At 32.8% G+C, this 14,291-nt stretch overlaps 1 protein-coding gene across 22 annotated transcripts in view; it reads left to right on the top strand.

Annotated features, from left to right (window-relative positions):
• The window catches only part of ZEB1 (zinc finger E-box binding homeobox 1), a 195,943-nt gene that overhangs the window by 31,933 nt on the left and 149,719 nt on the right, over window positions 1–14,291 (top strand). For 5 of the 22 annotated variants that reach the window (XM_082740778.1, XM_082740771.1, XM_082740765.1 and 2 more), the window contains exon 2: window positions 9,951–10,110. The exons of the other annotated variants lie outside the window; for them this stretch is intronic. The gene's annotated coding sequence lies outside the window, so the exon portion shown is untranslated. The remainder of the gene's footprint in view (window positions 1–9,950; window positions 10,111–14,291) is intronic. 22 annotated transcript variants of the gene reach the window in all.

The raw sequence follows: 14,291 nt of genomic DNA, 5'->3' as shown, positions 1-14,291 counted from the left end.
AATTTGCAGAATATGTTCATGTATATTACTGTATTTGCTTAATTCAAAGAAATCAACAATTGAAAGGCACATTTTTTAACTTAATAACTTTGCCTCTTGTTTTTGGAAAACTGAAATACTTTTGTTGGGGGATGGAGGAGCATTGTATCTAGGGATTATTCTAAATTACTTTTAGCCACAAGCAATGTAGCCACATGCTACTCTTGACCCCTAAAATCTTTAGGATTGATAGCATACTTCTGAGGCACATCTAGCAATTACTTTGGCTTGGCTTGGTTTCCATTTCCTATTTAAACTGGTAGTTTTTTTTTTAAACTAATTATATTATCTATTACTAGAAGTTAAATATCATCCAGAAGAATTTAACATTATGTTAAAACTCAACTGTATATGGTTCTATCAATGCAGATAACTGAGGTGACAGATAAAAGGTATATTCTTGGTTCTGGCAGGGCTCTTCTGATATCTACTCTAGGACTCCTCCTGGTCTAAAAAAAGTTAAATTGAAAAAAATACACATTTTGGAGTTGAAAAAATATAGAGTACTTATTTTTTTCCCTCCTGAAACCTACATAAGGAAGACAGAACAGGTATTGGATAGTGTTATTAAGGTAAAGAATCGGAGTGTTTGAGACTTAAAGTCGCATAATAAGTAGTAGATCTTGGACAGATCTTCAATATTCCTGGGTAAGTGTACTGTCAACTGTACTGTGCTGCCTTTTCAACAAGTTATCAATTAACTTCAATTTCAGGAGATTCACTATTCAACAAATATTTATTAAAAGCTGTTTTTGTATGTCTGACATTATGTTAAATTATATTGTGAGACAGTTGATAAAACAATAAAGATCTGTGGGCTCACAAAACCAAAAACGTTGAAAAAGACTGAAACTCAACAAATAATTACAAGGACATGAATGTTAAGAGAGAGACTAGGGTGATGTGAGAGTACATCAAGAGCAAACCGAACGGCCTGGAATGAGGGCAGTGTTGATGGTCAAGTCAGGCAAGGACAAGAGAAATAACTTTTTGGCTGAAATGCAAAGAATCAGCATGAGTCAAAGAGCATTGCAGGTAGCAGAAATAGTGTCTGCAAAAGCAAAAGAACTGAAAGGATTCCGCTGTTAGCTGAGCATTGAGAAGAAGGAGGAATAAAGATAGAAAATAATGCAGTAAAGAGATGATGTGATCTTGTTCAGGATTTTAGCCTTTATCCTAGAGGCTACTGAGAAGCCTTGAAAGGGTCTTAAGCAGAGGCGTAACATGATTAAATTTTCATTCAAAAAAACATGAATCTGACTGCAGTGAATGTAGAAGCCTCTTGTTATAAGCTATTTCTGCACATGAGGTTGGAGATGATGGATACAGCTGTTGAGTGGAGAGAAGGTGATAGATTTAAAATTTTTGAGATGGATAAAACCTAAGGATTTGACAGAGATACAAAACCAGTATTATTATTGTTTCATTTGTAGAGTTTGAGTGCAAGATCATCTCTAAAGTCCTTTCAATAACTTGTGCTTGATGTTAGGAAGTGATTATATTATATAATTTAGAAAGCATTATTCCTTAAATAATTTGTGAGTTGAGGTAATTCCTATTGTTTATTTAATTCCATTAAATAGTATAGGGAGAGCTTAATTTCAAAAGAGAATTTGGCATCTTAATATATATGGCAAAGCATATAAGTAATTTTGTATATACATGGTGTGTGTGCACATATAAAGCATGTTATTTTGTTTATACCACTCGTTAGTCTACATCAGATTTGAAAGTCAACTAATATTTAGGATTCTTCTATTTGTTGATTGGTTGAAACTCAGATGAAGAATTTAAACCATTCTCTTTCAAGTAACATTCTATTAAGAAACACTTTTTCTGGGGCGCCTGGGTGGCTCACTGGGTTAAAGCCTCTGCCTTCAGCTCAGCTCTATGATCCCGGGGTCCTGGGATTGAGCCCCGCATCGAGCCCCACATCGGGCTCTCTGCTCAGCGGAGAGCCTCCTTCCTCCTCCCTCTCTGCCTGCCTCTCTGCCTACTTGTGATCTCTGTCTGTCAAATAAATAAATTAATTAATTTTAAAAAAAGCTTTTTCTTTATTATGAATAAAAGTTATTGCTGGATCATTTTGTTTTAGAAACAGACTCCTAGTTAAATTAGAAGATTCAAGAAGACAAAGTTTTAGAAACATATTTCCCTGAATGCCTTTAAGAGCTGCTTTATTTTCTTAACTAACAGTTTCTTTTGTATACTTCTGGCTGTTATTAGCTGTTATATCAGGAGTAGTGTAATCAAATACCTATAAGCATTTTTGACTATGAAGAATTAGGCCATTTAGGGAAATATATGGAGACTGGATTTCTAGAAAGTCTGTGCTCATCTCAGTGGGGCAGGGAACAGCTAGTATTCTATTCTGCTTGATTGTGGCCATGTAAGTATTCACACTGATTGTTGCCAAGTTTTTCAGTTTTTCAGCAAGATCCTAAAATACATATCTTTATGCAAATTAGTTGGTAACTAATTCAGATGTTTTAAAAATACTTTAGCTCTGCTGTGCAAAATATGCCTGTGGAATATATTTGGTCCACAGGTCTCTGTTTTAAATCCTCTGCTTTATGGAGGTCTTCTGTATATAGGTAAAAGATCAAATTATTCCTAGGCAAAGTAAATGTCAAATATAAGGGAGGAAAAGAAAGGGAAGAAAAGAAAGAGAAGATACTTTTTATAAAAAGGACGAAACTAACTATCTAGGTATTTTTAGTTTAAACTAAGTTCAAAGAGAAATTCATTGTCCCCAGAATAATTTTATATGCTCAGAACATATTTCTAACAGGTTCAACTATCTGAATATGGATAACTGGGATGGGAGTATGTAGCATATAGGAAGCCAGTGAACTAGAGCGAAGTCTAGTGGTTCTCTCTTAAGCAGTTAAGAGTAAATTACAGCAAAAATAAGAGATGTGACATCAGAAATCAGACTATAGCAATCTGAGTAGATGATGGACCCATAAAAGCATATTTGACTTTTATATTAATGATCAAAAAAAGGCCCAATTGTTTGGCGCACTCTGATGTTTTAAATACTGCCCTCCCAATAACATATATGATACATGATCATTGTAGGCAATTAAGAAAATACACAAAAGTCACATAGAGCACTTTTCTTTAAAATCCAGGAAAGGTAAAAATAGGTTTCATAATTTCCTGAAATAATTTAGAACTTGGTGGTTTTTTTTTTTTTCTAAAAGTTAGTTTCCAAATTCTTCTGATTTTGGCTTAAATAAAAATATTAATTGCCTCATGTAAGAAAACACCTTAAGTAAGACATACGTTGTTAGTTAAGCCAGTGGCTCCTTGACTTCTTCAGGGACACAGTTTGTCTTTCTTTTCTACTCTGTCTCCACAGTATTGCCTTTCTCCCAATGCTGTGGTTATAGAATGGCTACCAGTTGCAGTCAGGATTATGTGTTTCTTCTTTCAGATCCAGAGAGAGAAGATAACTTCACTTTCAAGGGCAATATAGCTTTTTTTTCATTCCCCTAAGCAGTTACCCTTTACCTTCACCCCTGATTGCTTCTCATTGTCCTAAATTTGTCTAATCGAGAAATACCTAAACTAATCACTGGGAAGGGGAGATGGGCTTACCATAATAATGGGTTAAACTCATTGTGGTGTAGGCTCCTAGCTCAGGGTCAGTCAGCTTTCCCTGAGGTGCATTGAACTAGTAGAGAGACTTGGACACTGAATCAAATCATAGATCATTAGGAAGGGGAAAGCAAGGGAAGGGAAGGGGAAAGCAAGGGAAGGCTGGATAAGCCCTCTGCATGGTCCATGGTAGGTACTTTAAGAAGTATGTGTTATCTGGAACTTTAGAAGCACCCCCGGGAAGCCCCACCAATACTGGGTAGAATGAGGTGGGTCTGTGGTGAGTGTGTGCTGTCTCCTGTTCCAGCACCCTCATTAGCTAAACTTTTATAGCTACTGAGGACTTTTTTCTCAAAAATTTTCTTGTCACTTAAGAGACAGTTTTGTAGAATAAACGGTATGGGCCACAAACAGAATAAACAGTTTCTTAAATAAGCTTTCCTTTGAAAAAAATGTATATTCTCCTTCTGCTCTTCAAAGGATTTTTATACCATGGTTTCTGAAATAGGTAGTGTTATCCTTACAAAACAAAAATATGTGTTTTTAACATTTTAAAAATCTTTGTGTAGAAAATGCTAATTATATATTTTTAAGCACCTATCATTTTGGCTAAAGTATTTTTTTTTACTAAAATGTGTAACCAGCTGACCATGTATTTCATTTCTCTCAGTTTTCAGATTTCTAAATATTAGCCAAATATTTAGTATCTGGGTCACATTGTCATTACAAACAAATCTAGGCCAAATGGGTTATGCTTCTCAGTTGCCAGCTTTAGTTTCTCTGTTTGACCAGGCCTGACTTTCTGTTATTTGTTTCCCTTTCAACTACACTTGATTTGTTTCATGGAGTGCTATGTTAGTTCCTTGTGTGGAACTGGGTCTCTTTTGGCTCCCCCAGCCCCAAATCAAGGTAACGGAGCAAATAAATAACTGCGATGTTTTAGAATTATGACAGTGCAGAGAGGGTCACACCTGTTAAATGACCTACTGCAGTGCTAATGATTGTGTGTGACCTTGTTTAAGATGCTAAGGAAACTGTGTCTGAGCATAGAAGCTGTAACATTTCTTAAAGATTCGACCTGTATGCAGATATTGAGAACATCAAAACTCATAAAGACCCTGTGAAAATCTTCAATGTAAATTTGTTCCACTTGTCATACTAGATGTGACAGCATCTTTCTTCAAGTTAAAATGAGAAGTCTTAAGTGTTATGGTATCAGAGATAAGGGAAGAGAGAAGGAAAGTATATTAGAACAACAAATATTTCACCTGCATTTTTAAAGAAGTAAAGGCTGTAAAAGACTATTTTGAAATATTTTTAACTTTGAAAGTAGTATAGTTTATGGCAGTTTTTGTGTTAATTCAGGGCCCATAGTTTTGCTGAAGTTAAGAACTTTGTACCTTTTGGGATTTTTAATGCTGTTTTTCCCTCTAAATTAGTAATGCTTGATTTCACAACTGCTGTATCCTGTTGTGAAAATATAAAATGATAGCATGTATACTTCTTGAAGGTTTCTAGATAAAATAAATTTGTTATGATTAGATACTCAATTAGTATATTTTCCAGATGATAGATGCTTAACTTCTTTTTTTTTTTTTTTGATGCTTAACTTCTTTGATTGTGAAAACATTTCATCTGAACCATTCTTACTGTACAGTATCTTAGAAAGACTAACATATCTTAATGACTCTGGATTGTTGAGGGATATTTGTTAACACAGTGTCTTCAGGGGTACTGAGGTATGTCATAGGGCCATTTGTCTTTAACAATAAGCAATTTTCAGTAACTATTCTTTTGAGTTTTGTTAAATGGTGTTTCTATTTTTCAAAGCTGGATATTGATTCATATGGCTACTAGAATGCAGAGAAGGGTATTTGTGAATTAAGTAAGAGAAAGAAGGTTCTTAATAGGCTTGAAGAGCACTTCAGTGAGGGAATTACTTGGACTTCATGATGTTTACTTTTATTTCACTTGGTGCCTCCCCTCTGTTTAATGAGACTACTCCCTTATAGCCAGCCCCCACCACTTTTTTTTCCCAAAAAGCATGGTACTTGGTATGTGTTCCAGTTATTATAAGAAGATTAGGCTTAGATTTTGGAGCTAGACAAACAATGATGGGGATTGTAATTGGATCATTTAATAGCACCAGAATCTTAGACAAGTTCATAGCTCTAAAATGGGTATGTTATACCAATCTCTCAGGGTTGTGAGGATTTAAAAATAATGGATTTTGAATCTATTGTTGGAGGTACTTTAACAAATGCTAGTTCCCTTTCCTCATGTTTTAAAATAAGTGACCCACTTACTTTGGAAATGATACTTGCTTGGTTTAGTATGATACTATAATGATTAATGAGTCAGTGTCCCTAAAATATGGTAGTTTTTAATATCTTTTAAATTAGAAATAAATGGTATGTGACAATGTATTGTTGATTAATTTGGTTGGTCATATGAATGAAATGAGGTGGAATTTTTTGAAGACAAATGCAAATTCAGAAGCAAGAAATTTTTTAAAATAAAACGTGGGAAACATTTTTTTTTTCAGCTAGTAAGATTAATCATATTGGAATATTTTTCTGGTATCTTCAGAGAGTTCGTAAACTAATGTAATGAGTGCTATTTCTTTAGTGAAAAGGTGAATGTTAACCTGGAAACCATGTAGATAAGTTAAAAACCCCATAGAGTTCTCAAGGCTGTTTTGTATTTACTAGGCCACATCAATGATGTACCCTATTGCAGCATGCTTCAGTAATCTGAAACAATCCTGCCTGGGTGCTCCAGTAAATCATGTATTTACTGTTACGAAGTTTTATAATAATCCATAGCTTTTAGCTAATCCATTTACAGATCAGATCCTGAGGATATCATGCACTTAATAAATATACATCTAGTGCCATTAAGTTTCGATAGTATGGGAGGGGAAAAAAACAAAAAAGCATATAAGGAGCTGTCTCACAATAAATCAAAGATGTGATTTAAAATTTTCTTATGTTCAAGAATGATGTATGAAATTTAAGGTGAGTTCAGGGTAACAAAGCAAGGATTCTCACTTCCAAAGGAAATAAATAAGCTTTATTTTTGAGTTTTGTTCCAAAATACAGTCCTGTGATTGTTTTGGTAGTGGTAGGGTAGAATTAATTTGTTTAGCATCATTGCCTGTTTGAAAGAGTTTTGGTGAGTGGTGAATGATTTTTTAGGTGTTGCCTAACGAGTCCTCTGACTTTTGAGACCAGTTCAACTAAAAGCATGTTGTTTCACTAGAAACATGACTTATGACTTGAGAGACAATGAAATCTCATGAGAGTTAGTAGCCAAATTTTATTCATACAACGAAATCAAAGCAGCCTTTTGACTATTTCTTTTTATATTTCCCATTTATAAATATTCTGAATCTCTCTTTTTGCCCATTTTTACACCGTTGGGATTCATTACATCACCTGAAGCAGTCAAAATAAGACTTTTTATGAGATTAAGAGTCACTTATGGTTTGTCTCCCTCCCAATCCCAAACTGAGGATTGCTGGGGGGAGGGGGTTTGGGAGAAGGGGGTGGGATTATGGACATTGGGGAGGGTATGTGCTTTGGTGAGTGCTGTGAAGTGTGTAAACCTGGTGATTCACAGACCTGTACCCCTGGGGATAAAAATATATGTTTATAAAAAATAAAAATTAAAAATTAAAAAAATAAGACTTTTTATTTCTAATGTTATCTGTGTAGGTGCTTGAATTGCTAGACAGTCCTATGAAAAACTGAATAAAATTGGTTGCCAGTGAAAGAAAAATAGAAGTGATGTCATGGCAAATTCTCAGAAATAGTCTTTTCTATAAAAAGATTTGATATAATTGTATATATTCCTCAAACCCGTGTCCTTAGTCTATAAGTTTGATATAAAACTGAATCTATGCCTTAAAGCTTAATAAAAGGGTTTAATTTAGTCATACAGCTTTACTTCTCTAACTTTATGAATTGGTTCTTTGTGTTTGCTGGGGCTGATGACTTGGATGTTTGAGATTTACTTTGGAGGTTAAAAAGTTGAAATCTTTCTAACAAAATTATATCTCTTGCTGAGTTGCTACTATTTCTTTCCCTGATTATAGTAAAAAAAAATAAAAAGGTATTTGTTCTTGAGAGGTCTTAATTTTGCTCCTGACTACCTATGTGACTTTGCACAAATAATGTCATATTCCTGGAACTGTTTCTTTGTTTATAAAATTAGAGGTAGTGTTAAAATTTAAAACTCTTCTAAATAGATTAGTAGGATATATTTAAGATCTATACAAACACATAAACACATTGACAGGTCCCTTGCTGCTCATGATTACTAGAATATGAAACTTGTTTTTTTTATGTTAGGTGCATTATTGATAATGTTACTCACACTGAGGATATCATTGTGTGCATTTTTGTTTCATGATTTTGTTAATCTGATAGTACTCTTCAGGATTATGTATCTTGTATTAAAAATTAACTTACTTCCATTATGATTGGAATTATTAGGGTGAGTGACATACATAAGCAAGTTGAGAATTGTTTCACTTGAAGACCCATTTTTAAAAAAAATATATCCAGTATTCTGTAATTTCATTTGGCTAAATAATAGATCTTTGACCTTCTTCCAGAGTAAGGACATGACAATGTCTATAGTTGTATTCTGAATTAGTTTTTGCTTTGTGGGTTTCATCGGGCTATATAAGAATAAAGTGGTTGTCTATTTTCTGCTTTAAAAATGTTCTTGTTATAAAGTCTTCTCAGATCAGCATCACATATCACAAACCTATTCAAACAATTTAAGCTGCCCCAGTATGCTTGTTTCTTTCATGGAAATCAAACCATTTATATGCCTTTGTGAGCTGTTTCTCTCCTCCTTACACCTGCATGTTGAGTTGTAGATGATAAACTTGCTGAGAAAGGAATTTAATCTTTTCCTTGTATCTCTTAGTAGCCAGGAAAGAATTCTGTTAGTCACTGAATAGTTTATAAATGTTATTACTATTGAGAATTTTGGATTAAAATTACTGGATAAAATGAGCCTTTTCTAGGATATCAAATTTGGGTCAGTGTGAATAACTCAAAGACGTAGCAATTTTGTTAAATGACGTAAGTCAGTTTACCTTGATTTAACCATAAGTTGATTATTCACCTTATATACTCTCATATACTATTTAGTATCAGGTTATTGGTAGTGGAAAGACTGTCAGGGGGTAGGTTGGATAGATGTGCACATGCTCATACACATGTGCTCTTGTATGTGTATGAGAGATAGTGTGGGCACATGGAATATATGGGAATTAGGGGTACATGTTAAATTTGGCATTCTAATCTGAGTATTACAGAGTTATCTAGTTATGTGCACCTAATTTTAGACTACTGCCATTCAGTAACAACTTCTGATCAATGGTAAATGTGATAATTCAGGAAGATAAGGACGTTTTCCATTCCTTTCAGATTTTCTTTTTAGCTTTATTCTGTTGTATATTTTCCAAATACCTAACTTGTCAAAGATAAAGAATTACTAAAATGGGTCAACTTCTGTTGCTGGCAGAGTTGATTGGAGCTCTGCAGCATATCTTAACAACGTATAGGGACAATTTAATATGCCTAATGTTTGAGAAGCATTAAAATAAACTATAAAACTTAACAATCATAAAGTTTAGTGGTCAAAAGTCATTATAATTAACAGGCTGTATACAAAGATTAGCTATAATAATTGAGAGAAAAAGAGACTAAATTTGGTACAGAAAAGGAGCTGAGTTGTTTTGATACTATAATTAGAAGTTTGTATCCATAAATTTTTTTTTTGTATCCATAGATTTTTGTCTTCTCAGTACAAAGAATGATATTTGTAGGCAGGGTATAACCTTTAACTTCTTGTGGTATGTACTCCTACAAGTAGTTGATGATTTAGTAAATATTTTATGAATGTAGATGATACTATTAAAATGTTTCCAAATATTACAATTAGTTTTAAGGTAGAGTCAGTGTTTGACAGAATATAAATTTTGAGACTCTATAATTTATAGATATATCATTGAATACATGCCATCTTTATTGTGTGTTAATTTGGATTACAAAATAATTGGGGGAATTTTATTTAAAAAAACTGAAGTTCACTTAAAACTGTTCTCTAAAGAGATTAGAATTTTAGAGGGTTTTTTCTTTCTTTTGTCCTAGCATTTCTTCTTAAACATAATGTTTGACTACTTGAAAGGAGATAAATCAAAGTCACTCACTTTATATTCCAGTTTAGAATCATTGCTCATTTTCAGTTGGTGGGTATGGAAACAACTTAATAAAGTTTGGGTAATTTAGTTTCAGTTTAAATTCTCAACTGGCAATTGGCCGAAAACTCCCATCAGAAGACGTGAGCATCCAAATGTCCTTTTGTGATTTGGCTACTGTCTGCTTGACATAGGAAGGCCCTATCAAGAAAAAACTAATGGAGTGATTAACTATCAAAAGAAAATCAATGGTAAGAGTTTTCATTTAAATTATAATATGTGTGTGTATGTGTGTATATAAAACATACCAACATTATTTGAATTAAAATTTTAGAACTTTAAAAATCTAGGACAAATATTTGAATTTATATGTCTGTGACTTACATTTGTAATAAAATAAATGCAAAGAATGGTTTTATAGATGTTTTATATGCTTAATGTTGATAAGAAAAATTAAAATTATGAAAAATCAGTTATATAACTCATATAGTTTAACAGATTCAGATTTTTTGCAGTTCTGTAAAAAACATGCTATTAAAAAATAGCATATTATAAATATTATAAATATTGTTTGAGTGAAGCTTAACATTTTTCAAAAACAAATTTATACCAAACTGAATTAGATGCTTCTTACTAAAGTAAATGTCATAAGTTTTGCAGTAGAATAGTCTGTTGATCTTTGTTTTGTTTTTTACTTCCACTGTAAAATGATTGGGGGGAGCAGGAGGAGAAAAAACACATCATGTAATGAAATTCACTTTAACATTAGGTCTTTAAAACTGTATCATTGCTACTATATCTCTGGAAAATAATAAATGGACAGGATTAGATGTCTGTATAGCTAAAATGAAGTGGAATATCTATCCATAATATAGCACAGTATCAAATTTCGGTGATAAAACCAGACCTTTCACACCTGCCTTACACGGGTTTGCATTGAGAAAATAATTTAAGTTAGATGCTTCAAGTGACCTTAAACCCAATATTTTTATTCTCTTTGTATTGCTTCCTTTATATCCCTTTATTTGGACATCTGTGTCCTATCAGATTTGTGATTAATAATGTTCACTTTGGACAGGAGTGGAAGTAGTAGCTTACAAAGGTTGAAATAAAAAATTGCTGTTTATCAGAGCTTATTTTAGTATCCTCATGGACATAGTAGCTTTGTGATAACTGGATAATGGGTGATAAAGCTCAGATATTAATAATATACTGTGATCCTTGTCAAACTTAAAATCTTTGAGATTGACATAGTTTGAGTAATTTTTCTGCTCAATTAGAGATGTCAAAATGATGGTAACTGAATGTGACCATGTTTTTAACTATTTTCTAGAGCTTAAGTAATAACCATATCAGGAATTGCACATGTGGCAAACACCTAGCACAGCATCTATCATTATGTAAGCATTCAAATATTGACAGTGAACTAAGTACTCTAGACGGCAACATCTGTCCTTCAATCCATCTACCTCGTAATTCCAATTTTTATAGATTGTCTGTTATGTGTCATTCATTCAGCTAGGTACTGAGGATAAAATGGCACTGTTAAAAACAGAGATACTTTCTAACTGCTCTTGAACTTCCACTGTAGATAGTAATTACAGTGTAGAAAAAATTATACAGACAAATGTAAAATTGCAACTGGAACCAGTACTTTGGAAAAGCAGAAGTTGCTATGAGCTATAATTCTTACAGGAGGCTTTAACATTTCAGGATTGAATGCAATGAATGAGGGACCCTGATTTCTTCAGCGGAATTTAAGCTAATTAAAAGATCTCAACCATAAAATAACTGCTCTCCTCTCTTAGCAACTGTTCCATTCTGTTATCAAGCTAGTACAGGGATTTATTTATCACTCCTTTTACATCATTGACTTGTTACATGTGGACATTTCTTAATGGCAGTATGTTTTTTCTTTAATCAACTTTTATCCCTTTTAGAAAGAAAATGTAAAATTTATATTTCTCTTATATATTCTAACACACACATTTACTAAATTTTTGGAAATAAAATGGGAGAACATTTGGAGGCCAAAATGTGTACACTTTTCTCTATGGGACACATGGAATCTCATCTAAGGGAAAGACCCTAGTGATGTTTGAGGAATTATAAAATTGGTTGTTTTTTGTGTTCAATCTGTCAACATTTTTAAAAGCTCTCATTGAAGACTAGCTGTTTTCTAATCATCTGATAGTATAAACAAATTGAATCAGAGAATACAATCTAGTATGCAACTAAAATTTGAAAAACTTAGTTTTACAAAAGCAATGATCTTTCCCTAACTTACTACTAAAATATGTAAGCTATTTAAAATATTGTAAAAATGTCTTTTTCATTGATCTATATGTCTGTTTTTATGCCAGTACCATGCTGTCTTGATGATGACAGCTTTGTAATATAGCAAAATCAAAGTTAAGTCCATTGTTAACTTTTAACTTAAAATTATCATGTTGAATTTCATCTCTACATTGATGTCTAAATTTAGTTTTTTGATTTGATTTGTATTCTCAGTATTCTGATTTGAAGTTCTTCGCTCAAATACCTAGGGAGGTCTGCTTATCAGTGCCGGACACAAGATGTCCTTTCCATACCACCCAGGAGAGTCTTGAGGGAAATGTTCCTTGCTGGGTAATATGCCTTGCAATGCCCATGACATTCCATTTTTTTTTTACAACTCTTTTTTGCTTCTGTGCAGTTTGCTTTGATTGGTCTGTGATGTCAGCCGGACAATTGGGCATTAGCCACACAACAGTATTTTAAAGATGTAGATATTTAAGCATCACAGTTGGAAGATGATACATAACATTTCTTTTACTGAAATGAACGAAAAATAAACCTTGTTTCTAAGCAAACAAAGGTCTACCAGACATTATCAGTTTTTAATTATATAACTTTTAAATATAACAATGTATTATCTGATTGGGTACATTATATAATGGCTTCTGTTTGGAATTTTGGGGCTACTACTGACAAAAGAGGTGATGATTAATGAAGGTGTTTAATTGGAAAGGAAAATTTTAATAAAAGTTAGTGTTTACATTTGTTGGAAGGAAAAGAACATTTTCAGTTCATTATATAAGGAAGAACCTTTTAACTGTGAAAAATAAAATAGAATGCCTTCTAGAATCTATTCTTTTAAGAATCTATGACAGAAATGTATGAAGTAGGAATTCTTGCTGATCTAAGAATCATTAATATTAATATTAATCATTATATAATAATCCATAAGGATTATTATTATTGTTATAGTCCATAAAGATTATTTGGAGAAAATTTGTGGCACCTTAAAATTAACAGTCAGATAATAAATATATAAAATACTATATGAAACAGATGTCACTAGCAATATGCTACTATTTTTGATGGAATCTTTACTAAATAAACTTAAGAGATAAAAGAGCAAATCCAGTTCATTCATTCTATAAATTCTTACTGACAACCTGCTTTATGTCAGGCATGGCACTAGACCTTGCAGGTGTAGTCATGAATAAGACTGATATGACTCTCTTATTTATAGTCTCTCAGGGAAGATAGAAATTAAACAAATAATTATAATAAAGTTTAGTGGCTTGTGACATTATAAAAACAAAACAGTCCTTTTTTAAGGATACCTTGAGAATTCATCTCTAGATGCTAATCATTTAATCAGCTTACTTTCTTCATGAAATGTATTTATTCATTTTGACAGAAAAATTGGATGAAAATTATTTGGGAGTCAGTAGAGACTGAAATAGTCTTGGCTTTTCTGTGGCTTATTTAAAACAAGAAACGATTGTGGAAAGATGAGTACAAAGAAATGTGAATATATATAGAATAAACTTCACATTGTCTCATATATATTATACTATACAGATCATTTAATAAAATTATTAAAGCAGTTTTACATGAAAAATTTCAAAGTTGCAGTGGCTAAGGAGTTGCCCTCTAATCAGACTGGCTGGTTTGAGTAATAACTCTGACACAAGTTTTGCAGTTTAAAGTTGTATAGCTCCTCTGATCTTCAGTTTCCTTTTCCATAAAATGGGGATAATAAAAGTACTTGTCTTATTAAATAATTATTTGATGTGTATAAAATGTCTAGAACAGTGTCTGGTCCGTAGGAAGTGGTTAAGACCCTATATGTTGTTGCACTTAACAATGACAATAACAATAATGAAATAATTTCCTCATGTCAAAATGTCTTACCTAAGTTATGAAGTTGGGCCAACTATAGTAATTTCAAAATGTTGCTTCAAATATATAGGTATTGCACTACAAAGAGCTGTTATTTTTTTTTTACTGCTAAACAAAATCTCAGTAAATTCTCACCCAAGTTTCGGGCTCTCTTTAGCAGCAATACAACAGTCATCCAAACGTCTCCAGAGAGGGCCATCTCCAGGGCCTAGGTTATCTCAGCATTTAACCCAGGAGACTAGGTCCATCCCAAGCATCA

The sequence above is a fragment of the Mustela nivalis genome (genome assembly GCF_964662115.1).
Source record: "Mustela nivalis genome assembly, chromosome: 7".
Classification (NCBI taxonomy): Eukaryota; Metazoa; Chordata; class Mammalia; order Carnivora; family Mustelidae; genus Mustela; species Mustela nivalis.
The sequence above is the reverse complement of the archived record's forward strand: the minus strand, read 5'-3'. Positions and strand labels throughout refer to the sequence as shown.